We start from the raw sequence: 16,444 nt of genomic DNA, 5'->3' as shown, positions 1-16,444 counted from the left end.
AAGGGCACACTGTTGACTCATATCCAGCTTCTCATCCACTGTAATCCCCAGGTCCTTTTCTGCTGAACTGCTACTTAGCCATTTGGTCCCCAGCCGTAACAATGCCTGGGATTGTTCCATCCCAAGTGCAGGACTCTACACTTGTCCTTGTTGAACCTCATCAGATTTCTTTTGGCCTAATCCTCTAATCTGTCCAGGTCACTCTGGACCCTATCTGAACCCATATCCCTCCAGCTTATTTACCTCTTCCCCCTAGCCTAGTGTCATCTGTAAATTTGCTGAGGGTACAATCCATCCCCTCATCCAGGTCATTAATAAAGATGTTGAACAAAATAGGTCCTTGAACAGATTCTTGGGGCACTCCGCTAGAAACCAACTGCCAACCTGACCGAGCTGTTGATCACTACCTGTTGGGCCCAACAGTCTAGCCTGCTTTCTATCCATCTTACAGTCCATTTATCCAATCCATATTCCCTTAACTTACTGGCAAGAATATTGTGGGAGACCATATCAAAAGCTTTGCTAAAGTCAAGGTATATCACATCCACTGACTTTCCCATATCCATAAATCCAGTTACCTCATCATAGAAGCTAATCAGATCAGGCACGACTTGGCCTTCATGAATTCATGTTGACTATTCCTGATCACTTTCCCCTCTTCCAAGTGCTTCAAAATGGATTCCTTGAGGATCCCCTCCATGGTTTTTCCAGGGACTGAGGTAAGGCTGATGGGTCTGAAGTTCCCTGGATTGTCCTCCTTCCCTTTTTTGAAGATGGACACTACATTTACTTTTTTCCAATCATCCGGGATCTCTCCCGATCTCCACGAGTTTTCAAAGATAATGGCCAAAAGCTCTGCAGTGACATTTGCCAACTCCCTCAGTACTCTTGGATGCATTAAATCTGGGCCCATAGATTGGTGTATGTTTAGCTTTTCTAAATAGTTCCTAACTTGATCTTGTCCACCTCCTTCCCATACTGCATTATCTAGTGCATTTGTCTGGGAGCTTACCTTGTCTGTGAAGACAGAGGCAAAGAAAGCATTGAGTACTTCAGCTTTTCCCACATCATCTGTTACTAGGTTACCTCCCTCATCCAGCAAGGGCCCCACACCCTCTCTGATCACCCTTTTATTGCTAACATGCCTGTAGAAACCTTTCTTGTTATTCCTCACATCCCTGACTAGCTGCAATTCCAATAGCGCGTTTGCCTTCCTGATAACTCCCCTGCATTCTCAAGCAATATATTTATACTCCTTCCTAGTCATCTGCCAAGTTTCCACTTCTTGTAAGCTTCCTTTTTGTATTTAAACTCACCAAGGATTTCCCCGGTAAGCCAATCTGGGCACCTACCATATTTACTCTTCTTGCTGCGCATCAGGATGGTTTCTTCCTATGCCTTTAATTTCCGATATCCAACTTGTGTCTATTTATCCTTTGTTATAGAGACTGTCCAGTTTGGCCAGTATACATGGCAAAGGGGCATTGCTGGCATTTGATGGCATATGTTAGAGCAGGGGTGGGGAAACATTTTTGGGTCAGGGCCACTGGCCTACAGAAAAATCAGGTGGGGGCCACACACAAGTGAGAAGCAAAAAAACCCATCCAAATCTTCACTGACGTGGTTCCCGAGTGAGAAGGAGAAAGACACTCCTCACAATTCCCTCACACACCACAGACTAGCAGGGCCCAGGCTAGTACATTTTGTGTGCTCCAGCTAGAGGGGGAGCCCTGATCCAGGTAAGCCAGGGACCGGATCCAGGTAAGACAGGAGCCAGATGTAGACCCCAGGCCTGAGGTTCCCCACCCCTGTATTAGAGGATGTGAGATTGTATGAGCCTTTGGTGTTGTGGCTTATGTGATTAGGTCCAATGAAAGTTTACCTGGGTGTTAATTGGCTTAAAAGAAAAAAGAAAAAGATTCTTTTAATAGAATTTTTTGGTGTGTTGTAGATATCTAAATCTCTGATCTTAATCTTGTGTTACTAATTAATATATAGTAAATCATATTGCATTAAGGCCAGATCTTTGCTATCTGGTAAAGTTTGTTCTGAAGCTTTTACTCTTTGAGTTGGCGAAATACACAAGGTGAAAGTTTCAAATTAGGAGGAGTTTTATCTTTTTTTTACAGGACTCTGTTTCACCCTAACCTTAAACATTCCCCAGAGAAATTGTGTAAGCCTTAGTGAATGCCTTTTATTTTACTTTCCAGTGTCAGTAAATATTGTACTAGTCATGCTCTCCTTAAGAACGTAAGAATGACCATGCTGGGTCAGACCAAAGGTCCATCCAGCCCAGTACCCTGTCTGCCGACAGTTGCCAATGCCAGGTGTCCCAGAGGGAGTGAATCGAACAGGTAATGATCAAGCAATCTCTCTCCTGCCATCCATCTCCACCATCTGACAAACAGAGGCTAGGGACACCATTCCTTACCCATACTGGCTAATAGCCATTAATGGACTTAACCTCCATGAATTTATCTAGTTCTCTTTTAAACCCTGTTATAGTCCTCGCCTTCACAACCTCCTCAGGCAAGGAGTTCCACAGATTGACTATGCGCTGTGTGAAGAACTTTCTTTTATTTGTTTTAAACCTGCTGCCCATTAGTTTCATTTGGTGGCCCCTAGTTCTTCTATTATGGGAACAAGTAAATAACTTTTCCTTATTCACTTTCTCCACACCACTGATGATTTTATAGACCTCTATCATATCCCCCCTTAGTCTCCTCTTTTCCAAACTGAAAAGTCACAGTCTCTTTAATCTCTCCTCATATGGGACCCGTTCCAAACCCCTAATCATTTTAGTTGCCCTTCTCTGAACCTTTTCTAATGCCAGTATATCTTTTTTAAGATGAGACCACATCTGTACACAGTATTCAAGATGTGGGCATTCCATGGATTTATATAAGGGCAATAAGATATTCTCTGTCTTATTCTCTATCCCTTTTTGAATGATTCCTAACATCCTGTTTGCTTTTTTGACTGCCGCTGCATGCTGCGTGGACGTCTTCAGAGAACTATCCACCATGACTTCAAGATCTCTTTCCTGATTAGTTGTAGCTGAATTAGCCCCTATCATATTATATGTATAGTTGGGGTTATTTTTTCCAATGTGCATTACTTTACATTTATCCACATTAAATTTATTTTGCCATTTTGTTGCCCAGTCACTTAGTTTAGTGAGATCTTTTTGAAGTTCTTCACAATCTGCTTTGGTCTTAACTACCTTGAGCAGTTTAGTATCGTCTGCAAACTTTGCCACCTCACTGTTTACCCCTTTCTCCAGATCATTTATGAATAAGTTGAATGGGATTGGTCCTAGGACTGACCCTTGGGGAACATCCATCTCCATTCTGAAAATTTACCATTTATTCCTACCCTTTGTTTCCTGTCTTTTAACCAGTTCTCAGTCCACGAAAGGATCTTCCCTCTTGTCCCATGACAACTTAATTTACGTAAGAGCCTTTGGTGGGGGACCTTGTCAAAGGCTTTCTGGATATCTAAGTACAAATACTTGCAAATAATATTTTTAGTTGACTCATGGATTTGCTTAGCATCTGAAAGCTGAGTTATGTGTGCATAATATGCATTTTTGTGTGTTTACTAGCTTGGGTTGTTAGGATGATAATACATGTATGCCACGGGTAGTGTTGATTTAATATGAAATCAAATAAAAAGAAAATTAATGTAAGCATTACTCCTTGTTAATTGTTCCTTATTTTAATATATTTTCTTCCACACCTATGTACTGTTTAAAAATATATACTTATATCTAGATTTTTATTTGTACTGGTGGTGTACATCTACACACTCCCTCAATACTGATATTGCACATAAGAAATTTCAACCTGCTCAAAAGAAAATTCAACCTACCCAAGTATTGAAAATGTTAGAGAGAACACTGTTGAACTCCATCCCTCCAACACTCAGCCCTCCCCATTCTCTCACTGGTTGATGTTTTCTACCTAAATCAGGGCTCAGCAGCTAGTCCCAGCTGCTCTGGGGTGGTGAAAAAGTGCATTTCCCCTGCATGGAGTGGCTGGGGCTGGCATCAAGTAAAAAAAAAACTCCCTTAACTCTGCAGCCTCCCTCCCTGCTTCCTGCTCCATCACCCCTCAGTTACAGGGAAGGGGGTCACTGTAAGGGAGCTGTTCCCCTGTTGTCAGCCGACAGTCAGGGCTCCCTATATCTGTCCCTTAAGACCGGCTGAAGTTTTTAAATTGTGCCTGGTTCTGCTTCAGCAACTGAAGGAGTCAGGTTAAAACTTAAACAGTTACAGGTTTATTGAGGAAGCTTATAAATCATATGGTTGCAATGGCTATTGTTCTATTTCTTAACTGCTAGCAAAATATAGATCTTAAAAATGGTTACAAAGAAGATAAGGATAGAAAAATAGAAATAATGATACCAAGTAACAGCTTACTCTTTCTATGTGTACACTTAAGACAGAGGACCACATTCAGGTACAATTTTTACCCCCTTCTGTGCCTCTCGACTCCAGCATGTCAGGCCAGGGCCGGTCCCTCAATTCCTAGGAAAGACGAAAATCCGAGGTGGGCGTCCCCATAGAACCTCAGGAGGTCAAACACCTAACCCGACCAGCAGGTAGAGGGTAGAATGACACTCAAAGTGAGTGTGTGCTGGGCCCATCTTATATACCCATTGGGTCACGTATTTTCTCTTTCTTATCTGTAATGCCAATTGATGCTGGTCTGTCTTTTGTGAGACCAATTCTTACAAGGGAGTTGTGAACTTAATTTACACTTGTAAGAGAGAATTGAGATGATTAAATTGGAAGTACGGGAAATTCTTTTCTCAGTGGGAAATTCCTCTCCCAGGGACTGTGTGTGTTCGAATCAACATAGGTGCCAGCCTGACACTTCTTGAAGCCTCGAGCTTAGCTTATTTCCTTAATCGTTACTCAGAGTCAGAAACTCGCATATCCTGGTCAAAGCAGATCAAAGCTTAATGGCTATGCTGATCTTCTTATTGTTCCTTCTCTGCTCTGTATACAGACATCTCAGAGGGCAAGCAAGATTGTTTGAGATTGGGGGGGCTGTCTGGCTACACCTGTACAGCCAGCACGAGTGCATTTGGAAGTCCTATACCCAGACTATCCCCTACATTGCCTGATGCCCAGCTTTGGGGCCCCCTGCTGAGACCCCTGCACTTGAAACCCCATCCTGATGAGCCCCACTACTCAGGCATCTGGACCTCCCCACAAGCCCTCTATCCTACTGAGCCACAAACAGCTTCATCTGGACCCCTCCTCCATGAAACTCCACTCTTACCCCACACTGAACCACACAGTCTCCTCTGCTGAACCCCAGGCCTCCACACCAGATCCACGATCCTTTGCTGAGTCCCAACCACTTTCACCTGGATGCTCCTGCAGCATCCCATTGCCCCTGTACCTGAAACACCCTCAAGGATCCCTGGGCATCCACAGTCCACTCACTGAGCTGCCTGCACTCATATTGTGCTCCCCCTAGAATCTCTCACCGCACACCTGGATCCTCCCAGACACATGGATCTTGCCACGCTGAGCCATGCCTGGCACCGGGCTACTCATCCTGGTGAGTTGCTTCACTTGCTACTCCTGAGGAAATTGTGCACCAAAAATTTAATGATTTTGTGTAAAATAGTTTAAAATTCTGCAAACTATGTTAATAAATAAATGTGGTGGTTCCAGCATGGCAGTGGATAGTACAGGCCACTGGCTGCAAAAAGGTGGGAGATTACCCTGCAGCCCTTCCCATCTGGGCAAGGACCTCTGGAGTGGGCCTATCTTTTGTATTATGTCGGGGTTGGGTGCATCCTCATTGCTGAATCCCTGTCCCGGAGTGGAAGGGGGGCTGCAGAGTGATCTTTCCTCTCTGTATAGCCAGTTTCCTATGCTCCCACATTCTACCTCCACATTCATTTACTGAAATAAATTTTGCAGAAAATTGAAGAATTTTAAAATATTGTGTGCAGAATGTTTTTGTGCAGAATTTTGAATATTTTGATGCAGAATTCCCTCAGGAATAAAATCGCTCTCTTATGTGCCTTCAACATTTTCCATATCATTGTACAGCATAGCAGACATTCATACTTCAGGTTTCATAAGACTCCATAAGGATCCTGGGGACAAGGCGCTATTCCCATGCAGTGTGAGGAAGTAGCCTACAGCAATTTCTATTACTATGGATAGTTGTCTAAAACTGTCTTGTCTTTTATGGAAATAAACTGGTGTCAGAAGTTGTTGGTGTGGTGACCTGACAGATATCTTGCCCTGTCTAATTATTATAACTGTTTGACTGCGTGTGCTCCTCCTGTATGTTGCGCTGGCTTTGCTTAAGTAGCCAGCACAGCAGACTTCGAGAGAGCCCTCAAGAACCAAAGAATCAGATTAGAGATAAACGGGTAGTGCTTACCAGTTACCTGCTAACTGGTGGGGGCTGGAGCAGCTCCCTGCCTGCCTCAGGCAGGGGGCTACTCCAGCCCCACAGGGGTCCTGTGGCAGACAGGGGCTGCTTTCATCTAGAGCAGCCCCTGTCCACAGCAAGCTCAGGCATCCCACCGGCAGGGATTGCTCCAGTGTTTGGAGCAACCTCTGTCTACAGCAGGTCTGGATGCCCTGCAGACAAGGGTGCTCCAAAGCTCCAGGGTGGGGCTGGGAGAGGGAGCCCCATGGGCTGGAGGCTACTGCAGCCAGTCTGGAGCGATCTAAAGCCGGGCTGGAGTGGTCCACAGCCCGGAATCCCACTTTACATCCCTAAATCAGATGAGGTACGAAGGCATCTGAGTCAGGTTTATTGTTGAAGTAAAGTAATAGTTGTCAGCATACCCTACTGATCCACTACACACAAGTACCCCCTGGCAATGGACTCAGCTCAGTGAACAGTGGATTCTCCATTCTCCCTTAGTCTGGACAAAGAGTTAAGCTGACATATCCCAACATGTATAGACCTAGACCAGTGATTCTAAAACAGTGGTTCACGGCCGCCTTCCGGGTGGTCTGCAACTTGAGGCTCAGCCCCCCTCTTTCCCTGCTCCCTCCCCTTGCAGCAGGGAGCCTATGCTAGTGCTTCAGCCTCATGTCCTGCCCCTCGTCCACACCAAGGCTGGAGTGCCAGTGCTGGCTTCCTTCTGGGAGAGAGGGGTGGAGAAAGCCCCAAGCCTCCACACTGGATCTGGCTCGTGGGGAAGAAGTGGAGTCAGAAGTAGCTCCATGTGCTGTCACTCTCCCCTGATTGGGGAAACAGCAGCGCCAGATGCACGACTGGAGGCTTTCCCCTCTGGTCCCATTGGCTGGAATCTGGCCAGTGGGAGGAGTGGGAGGCCGTGCCTGCAACACGCTGTCTGGGAGCAGCATGAGGCATGAAAGCAGGTAAGTGCTTCCCTGTACCCCCAGCCCCTCATGCACACCCTCCCTCCTCGCCAGATACCCTACTCCCATCCTACCTCTGCACTTTCCCCACTGGCCAGATATTCTATTCCCACCCTGCTCCTGCATCCACTCTTGCTCCTGCATCCTCCCTCCTGGCCACACAATGGATCTTCCCTTGCTCTTACCCCCTCACCCCGGGCCAGACATCCTACTTCCAGACTACTCCTGCACCCTACCTCTTACCCAGACCTCGCACCCTCACTTCCTTCTGTACCTGACCTCCTGCCTAGATCCTGCACCCCCATCCCTATGCCACTTGCTGGCAGCCCTGTCCCGCACACTGAACCCCTCATTTTTGTCCCCACCCCAGAGTCTAGGGAGATCCATAAAATCCACTAACCCCAAAACCCCAGAAGAGTAAATCTAGCCTATGGGAAGCCCTGAACCTAGGTCCTCTCTCTCGCCTCCGTGGAGTTGGAGAGCCAGAGGAGTGAAGTGTCTCAGTTGGGACCACATCAGTGAGGGTTGGGGTTTTTTGGAGGTGTGGGGTTTTTTGTTTTTTGTTTTTGCTTCTTACTTGTGTTGTCCCCAACTGATTTTTCTGTAGTCATTCATCCCTGGAATGAATAAAGAAAACACTGGAAGCTTTTGTGTTGGACATAAATTAATATTTTACTTTATTTAAAATGAAATTTGATAAACTAACATGAGAAAAAGTGCTTAATCTGTTTAATAATTTCAGTTCATATTTCCTTTCTTACTGGTTAAATTAAACCGTTCTCTCTAGCTGCTGCACTTGCAAAATGGCTTGGGTATAATTATGTAATTAACAGCAACTTTCCATTAACAACTGATGGTCCATGGAAAGGTTTGCATTGAGCCAGGTGGGCCACGGGCCAAAAGAGTTTGAGAACTGCTGACCTAGACAAACAATCTGTGATACACACATAATCATCTTTCATGTTTCATGACATGTTTGTTACCTCCCTTTGTACTTTCTTCTTGATATTTCAGACAATACATTCCTATTTACCATCTGTTACTGTGCTTTTACTCCTGATGTTTCAGACAAAATATTGTTCATCACTTTTGTCAACCTATTTTATCGTGTGCTAGGTTGGGGTGTCCTTGTATTGTCCTGGTGGAACATATTTACATGTTCCATGTGTTTTAGAAGTGCTAGCAGTACTGGGCTAACTTTCATGTTCTAGAAACTAACTTGCAGGCAAACATCTACTTTTGACAGGGAGAACCTGTTACTCATAGTATAACTCTTGCTCACTTTGGTTCAGGCCATAACCATGCTTGAAAAATGATATAATTACTGGCAGGGTGACTGGAGTGTATAGTACTGTATCTAGAGTATAGTGTTGTGGTAACTATCTGAGCACTGCATCAATGCATGGCCTAATTTAGAGTAAAATAAAATGACACAATTACGGCTGGGTGAAAATTTTCCATCAAAACCATTTTTGATGGTGGCAGGGGGCTCCCCGTGAGCGGGCCCAGGAGTGTTGGCACTGTCCGGAGGACTATTGAATAGTTGTGTAACCGCAAAGATTTCATGTAGTTACATGACTATTCAATTACCTGATATCTAACATCCCTAATCTCTGCTATGAAATTGCTATAGACCACTCCGCTAACACATCTTGTAATCAGATTATATGTGATTGCGGTAAGTATTAACTGTGTTTGTTTGAACTGTAACCTGTTTAAAACTGCTTCTAGCATGGTTAGAAACGTAGGATATCTCTCAGTCTGCATGTAATTTCTCCTGTTTTGTGTTTATCTCAGCTCTGCAAAGTCCCTGTTTAAATGCTACATGATTTCTTGTATTTATTTCCTTTCTTCGTTCCTTATAGCTGCAATGCCAAACCTATGACATGTCAGCCCAATGCGTCAGACAATACTAATTCCACTGGCTCTTATCCTAGACCTGTTGGAGCCAGGTCTGGAATTGAAGGGGCTGCCAAAGCATGCAAATTCATGATATGGCAGGTTTCCACATGTATACAGTAGGGGTGGAAAACCTTTTTTGGGCGAGGGGCCACTGACACACAGAAAAAACAGTCAGGGGCCACACAGGCAGACAGCAGGGGTAGGGGGCTGGAATGCCAGTGTAGGCTCCTTAATTCTGGGGGGAGTCCCGAGCCTCAGGTGCCGGACCCAGGCAAGCTGGGGGCTGCTTCTGGACTCCAGACTTAGGTTCCCCACCCCTGTATACAGAATCAGTGAAGGGGAGTGTGAAGGCTTTTCCCTATTCTGACACTCCGAGTGCAGAAGGTGGGGGCCAGCAAGAAACCTTCAATACTTTGCCTCTAGGCTTCTGCTTAAAAATCTGCTACAGATTCCCTAGCCTTGGGAAATAGGATGCTACCATCAAGTTGAAAAAGAACCCTCTTCTTAGGCCCAGGACGAAGCACTTGGACTTCTTACAGAGGGGTACCCCCAAGCTCCTTTACTACAAGAGAGCTTGAAGACAAAGAGAGAAAACAAACAAGAATCGCTGATAGCTGACCTATCAGTCTTAGGCATGCATATACAGACCTCCTGTTACCTTCAGGACACAAGTCTCAAATCATTGCCTTAAAAAAGGTGATTTTAGTAACAAGATATACTTGATAAAGCTTATTTGGTTGCTCCGTGTTACGGAGCAACCAGGAAAAAAGCAAATTAAACCACAAAGAAAAATGGTATCTCTGGGCAAGGAAGAGGTATTTCTGGGTGCAGCTTAGATACAATGAATGGGGAGGAGGGCTTTACACCATCTGAAAATGCAATGAACATGATCTTTGTGGCATGACAGATTCAGGAGACATGCAGAGAGCATTCATGGAATTCATCAGTCAAACCAAGGCTTTTTACTCTGTCAATTGTGATGCCCAATGGAAGGGGCTGTGTAGGTTGGGCTATTCACAAAAATTCCTTTCCACAATTTGACTACTCCACGTTGAAATGACTGCTACCATTCTGTGCAAAGGCTCCAAGACTGGACCATTCATCTTTTACAACAGTGTAAAGCAGGGATGGGTCATTGCTCCAACACACTCTTCTCCATTTACCTTGCCATTGTTCACAGAGCCATATTCGTGTATTCTCAATAAGGGAAGAGGGTACAGGGGTCTCTGGTGAACTGTGGCTCTCCACCACAGTGAGGCAGGCTGGGCAGCTCAGTATCCTTCACCGACTTATCTCTCCTCCCATCCCGGGCTGCTGCAGCATCTGCTCCTTATGAAGTGCTGTGTGTCAGCAATAGGGAAGAAGGGAGGTGCCACTGCCGTGGAGACATGGTCTGCAGCTGGCCCTGGAGACACTGCTGCAACAGACACGTGTTCCGGGGCCGGCCCCAGAGGTGCTGCTGCCACAACTACCTGGTCCGGGGCTGACCTAGGACTGCAGGGCAGTGGCAGTGGCACCTCCAGCCTCTGGGGCCGGTCCCAGACCACAGTGGTAGTGGGACCTCTGGGATAGCCCTGGACTGTGTCACAGCAGCAGCAGGCCCTCTGGGGCTGGACCCAAACCACCTGGGCCCCAATAGCAGGGCCTCCCTCCAGGGTGGTCAGGACAGCGTGGCTGTGGCCATTGCTGCAAGGGGGCACAAAGCTAAGTAAGGTCCCCCAGCATGCCCAGACCTCTCCACCCCAATACCCTCACTTCCCCCAGACCCGGCACCCCCAGCTTGCTCCAACACCCTCCCTTGTTTCTACACCCTCTCTCCTAGCCAAACATCCCACCCTGCTCCTTCATTCATGTTCTTTCTGCACCCTCTCTCCAGGCCATACACTGCACCCTCCCTTGCTCCTGCTTCCTCCATGTGGCCAGACACCCTACTCCTCACCTGCTTCTGCACCCCACCTCCCACCCAGACCTTGCAACTTCTCTCCCTTCTGCATCCCACCTCCCTCCCAGTTCCTGCATCTCTATCCTACTTGCTGGCAGCCCTGTCTCACACACTGTACCCCTAATTTTTGTCCCTACCCCAGAGCCTAAGGAGGTCCATAAAATCCACTAACTCTGGAGCCGCAGAACTTCAGTTCCCCCCCTTTCCCGTCCTCACACCCTGTGAAGCTGGGGCACCAGAGGAGTGAGGTGTCTCAGTTGGGGCCACATCAGTGAACACTGGGGCTTTTTGGAGGAATTTTTTGCTTCTCACTTGTGTGGTCCCCAACTGATTTTTCTGTGGGGTTCCAAAAAGGGTTCCCCACCCCTACCATAAATAAAGAAAACATTGAAACCTTTTGTGTTGGACATAATATTTTACTTTATTGAAAATGGAGTTTCATAAACGAACATGAGAAAGTTAAAACGCTTAGTCTGTTTCATTATTTAAATTAAACCGTTCTCCCTAGCTGCAGCTGGTTCAGAAAATAAGGTCACCATACCCAGCCTGCCTTTGCCTTCCCGCCCTCCTCCTTCCCCTGCACACAGATCCATTAATAAGTTAAATCTCGGTATGCCACTTCTGAAAGGTTGCCGACCCCTGTACTAAAAGGTAAGATGTTAATGTTTTTATTAATGAAGCTGCTGTAAGTAGGACTATTATTGACTTTAAAAAGTATCACTGGCATTCGGACCTGTACAAAGAGGCAAATAAGTCAAACCTTGGCACTCCACCTCTGAAAAGTTGCTGACCCCTGCATTAGCCCTTTTAATGTCTGGGAAAGATGCTGCCAGCATCAAAACAAAATGCAAGGTGGAACAGACTATTTAGTGTAAGTAGTTAGCACATGTAGGGGACCACTCTATCTTGAATGGCCCCTTGCAATAATGAAAGCTCACAAAAGCTGAGTTTGCATTTAGTCAACAAAGAAGAGCCCTGCTGTGAATAAAAACACTGGCCAAATTGCCTTCTGTGGAAGAAGGATGGATCCTTTATCTCTGAGCTAAATTGGACATTAACAGGGAACATTCCAGATGCAAAGACAGAGATCCCCAAAGTTATCCAATGACCCAGAATAGCTCTGTTCTTCTTTGAGCCGTGTCCCGTCGGTGCTCCACTGTAGGTGTCGGGCTTGTCCTGGCGCCGCAGATCGGAGATCTTTCCAGCCATAGTCCACTGGACTGTGCATGCGCGATGCGCATCTTGTGCCTTTTGCGCTATTTGTGTGTGCATGGTCTGGCTCCCGCCAGTTCCTCCTGACCGTCCTTGGCCGCAGACAGAGTGAACGCTCTCTCTTCGACAATCCTGTCAGGATTGAGAGACAAAAAAATTGTTAGTTAGTTAGTTATAATAATTGTTTACATAGTCGTAGTCCTTGTTAGTTTTACAGTTCCAGTTGATATCGTTACTTTAAAAAAAAATTGTTATAGTTAGTTAGTGTTTTTCTGAGGCAACGCATTAGTCATTGAGACTAAAAAACAAAACAAAAAAACCCACCTAGTCCTCCATAGACTACAAGAGATGTCGACGGGTCATGCCGGAATCACCCAGATTTAAAAAGTGCGGAGCATGCCGTGAGCCGATGCCCGCCTTAGACAGGCATGCTCTATGCATACAGTGCCTTGGCGACGGACACATCCCCCAGAAATGTCCCCATTGTTCTAAGCTCACGGCGCGAGCTAGACAGGACAGGGAGATGCGGCTTAAAATGCTCGTTTGACAAGGCTTTACAGCTACAAGAGACCGACTCCTCCCGCCCAACGGAAACCACTGAAACCAGTAGACGCTGGCCCTCATCACCTAAGCATACCCATGCAAAGAGGAGGCCTTCTCCTTCACGCGCCTTACCCGACGCACATTAGCAGGGGGGATAAGCCAGGCACCTCGGGTACACTTCCCCCACGTGGACCCGATAAAACTAAGCAGGGATGCAGCACATTGGTCACAAATCCGCCATCATCGAGGCATGCAGCACCGAAATTGTCGGTGGTAGCTCGGCCGGCACCGAGCCCTGAGCCGGCACTGGCACCGAAGCACCGGCACCAGCATGCATCTTGGCACCGACAGCCATCTTGGTGCTGACAACCACCTCGGCGGCAGCACCGACTGCTGCGGCACTGGCCATACAACCGGCACTGATGCACCATCTGACATCGGCACTGCCAGCACAGCTGGCAACGCCAACACACTCGGCACCGCAGTACTGCTCGCTAGCAGCACCGCCTCTTCACGCTGCGGCACAGCCCGCACCCAGGAACATTTCAACCCCAGGTTCAACTTCACTCGAGCAATATCCGGCGCAGATTAAGACTCACCAAAAGCCCTGCAAGTTACCAATGCCTTCTCCGAGCCCAGAGCAAATGCACTTCTCTCCGGAACTGCCTTCACCATCTCCCACTCATTCATTTTCATCAAGGCACTCACTGGGACATCACACCACAAAGCCAAGTCATTATTCTCCTTATGCCTCACCTTATTATCACCATCAGCACCGACGCTTGCCAGCATCGTCCACACACTCAAGAGGAAGGTCAAGATCACCTAGATCCCCTACACTCTCCAGCTATTCAGGACACCATGGGACACATAGGAGCAGATACTACTCCAGGTCCCCATACAGCACGCGCTATTACGACCACTCTTCCAGGCACTACTGTTATGATAGATGTCGCTCACACTCACCTCACTGGGACACATTACCATCACCGTCCCATCATCAGTCTCAACCCTCATGTACCAGGGCCCACTCACTTGTTCTGTCCACAACAAGACCACTTACCTCAACGGGAATTGGCCCATCCATGCCACATCATACAGATCTGCAACAACAGCAGTCGTCACAACATGAAGAACCACAGAGGCACTCTACCACTGACCAGTCTTTATCATCGCCGGATGACGCAGTCTTTCCGGGTGATGCATCACCAACCAACGACCTCCGCCAATTTCAGGAGCTGTTCAAGAGGGTAGCCGACAGTCAATGGGTTCAACTTTCCACGGTACAACAAAAACAGCACCATCTTGTCAGAAACCTCCAACTGTCACAACAATCCAAAGTGGCACTACCAATTAACAATGCAATTTTAGAAATAGTGGATGACATATGACAGATGCCAGCATTGACTAGCGCTACTAACAAAAAAGCAGATAAAAAGTATTTCATTCCCGCGAAAGGCATGGAATTCCTTTTCATGCATCTACAACCAAATTCTCAGGGTGAAAGCTCCTCAGCTCAAAGCCAATAGCAGAAACAAGGAGAGTAAGCACTTGGATCTCTTCGGCCAAAAAGCCTACTCTTCAGCGACATTAACCTTAGTTGGATGGCCAACTACGCCGCATTACTGGCCAATCATAATTTCAACAATTACTCAAAACTGGCTCACTCAACGCGAGTGATGGCAACGTCAACTGCCTTCCTCAAAGGGGTCCCCTTATGAGACATTTGCAGGGCAGCTACATAGTCCTCTGGCTTCACATTCGCTAAACATTACGCCATACCCAATCTCCTTATAACCGATGCAGCGGTTGCCTCATCTATACTCTCCACTACTGCAGCACAATAGCTCCGAATCCTGCCTCCATTACATGAGCTACTGCTGTGAAGTGGAGCACCCACGGGACACTGCTCGAAGAAGAAGCTACTCACCTTGTGCAGTAACGACGGTTCTTCGAGATGCGTGTCGTGTGGGTGTACCTTCGGAGTACCTTGTTTCTTATGTTTCAGACTGTAGAGCATCAGGAGGAACTGGCAGGAGCCGAACTGCGCGCTCACAAATGGCGCAAAAGACATAAGACGCGCATCCCACATGCGTGGTCTGGCAGGCTATGGCTGGAAAAGATCTCTGATCTGCAGCACCAGGATAAGCCCGACATCTACATTGGAGCACCCACAGAACACGCATCTCGAAGAACCATCATTACTGCACAAGGTGAATAACTTCTTCTTCCCAATTGATGACTGGATAATTGAAGCCCCCCCATCACTACCAAGCCCTATGCTTTGGATGATTTTGTTAGTTATTTTTTAAATCTTCAACCACCTCTTCTTCCTGATGATGTGGTCTGTAGTAGATTCCTACCATGACATCACCCTTGTTTTTTACCTTCTTTTATCTTTACCCAGAGACTTTCAACAAGCCTGTCTCCTATTTCTGTCTCAACCTCAGTCCAAATATATACGTTTAATACATAAGGCAATACCTCCCCCCTTTTTACCCTGCCTGTCCTTTCTAAGCAAGCTATACCCTTCTGTACCAATATTCCAGTCATGCATATTATCCCATGAAGGCTCTGTGGTGCCAACCATATCATAGTGATAGAGATGCAGCCGTGTTAGTCTGGTCTAGCTAAAACAAAAGACAGAACTACATAGCACTTTAAAGACTAACAAGATGGTTTATTAGGTAATGAGCTTTTGTGGGCCAGACCCACTTCCTCAGATCAATTTGTGGAAGAAAATTGGCACACCCATATATACCAAAGTGATACAATCAAAAAAAGTGAACACATATAATATTGACAAATCAAATTTTAGAACGGAGCGGTGGTGAGGGGTAGGTTAGTGTCTGTGAGGTAATGACATTAAGGGTGATAATTTGGGAAGCTATCTTTGTAATGGGTGAGATAATTAGCATCTTTGTTGAGACCCATACATAAAGTGTCAAATTTAAGCATGAATGACAATTCTGAAGCTTCTCTTTGAAGTCTGGAGTTAAAATCTCTCTGAAGCAATATGCATGTTTTAAGGTCATTAAGAGAATGTTAAGTCTGGCTGAAATGGCAAGCAACAGCTTTCTCTCTGTGAGAGAGCCTGATGTCTGTTTTATGTGCATTGATTCTTTGGCGAAGTGTCTGAGAAGTTTGTCCAATGTACATAGCAGACAGACACTTTAGGCACATGATGGCATAAATTATATTTCTGGATGAACAGGAATATGTGTTCTTAATCTTGTAATAGGCACAGTTAGGTCCAATAATGGTGTCAGCAGAGTAAATATGTGGACAAAGTTGGCATCAGGGTTTGTTGCAAGGGAAAGTTCCATGGTTGGTATTAGTGTGGTATGTCCTGTAGTTGTAGGTAAAAATCATCCTGAGGTTAGGTGTTTGTCTATAAGGGTGTGTCTAGACTACATGCCTCCTTCGACGGAGGCATGTAGATTAGCCAGATCGGAAGAGGGAAATGAAGCCGCGAT

General features: G+C 46.3%; 1 long non-coding RNA gene across 1 annotated transcript in view; it reads right to left on the bottom strand.

Annotated features, from left to right (window-relative positions):
* Positions 1–12,220: 12,220 nt before the first annotated feature.
* LOC142828060 (uncharacterized) overlaps positions 12,221–16,444 on the bottom strand; it is a 28,626-nt gene continuing 24,402 nt past the window's right edge. The window contains exon 2 of the long non-coding RNA XR_012902985.1: positions 12,221–12,557. This is a non-coding gene — a long non-coding RNA (uncharacterized LOC142828060). The remainder of the gene's footprint in view (positions 12,558–16,444) is intronic.

The sequence above is a fragment of the Pelodiscus sinensis genome, chromosome 3 (genome assembly GCF_049634645.1).
Source record: "Pelodiscus sinensis isolate JC-2024 chromosome 3, ASM4963464v1, whole genome shotgun sequence".
Taxonomy (NCBI): domain Eukaryota; kingdom Metazoa; phylum Chordata; order Testudines; family Trionychidae; genus Pelodiscus; species Pelodiscus sinensis.
The sequence above is the reverse complement of the archived record's forward strand: the minus strand, read 5'-3'. Positions and strand labels throughout refer to the sequence as shown.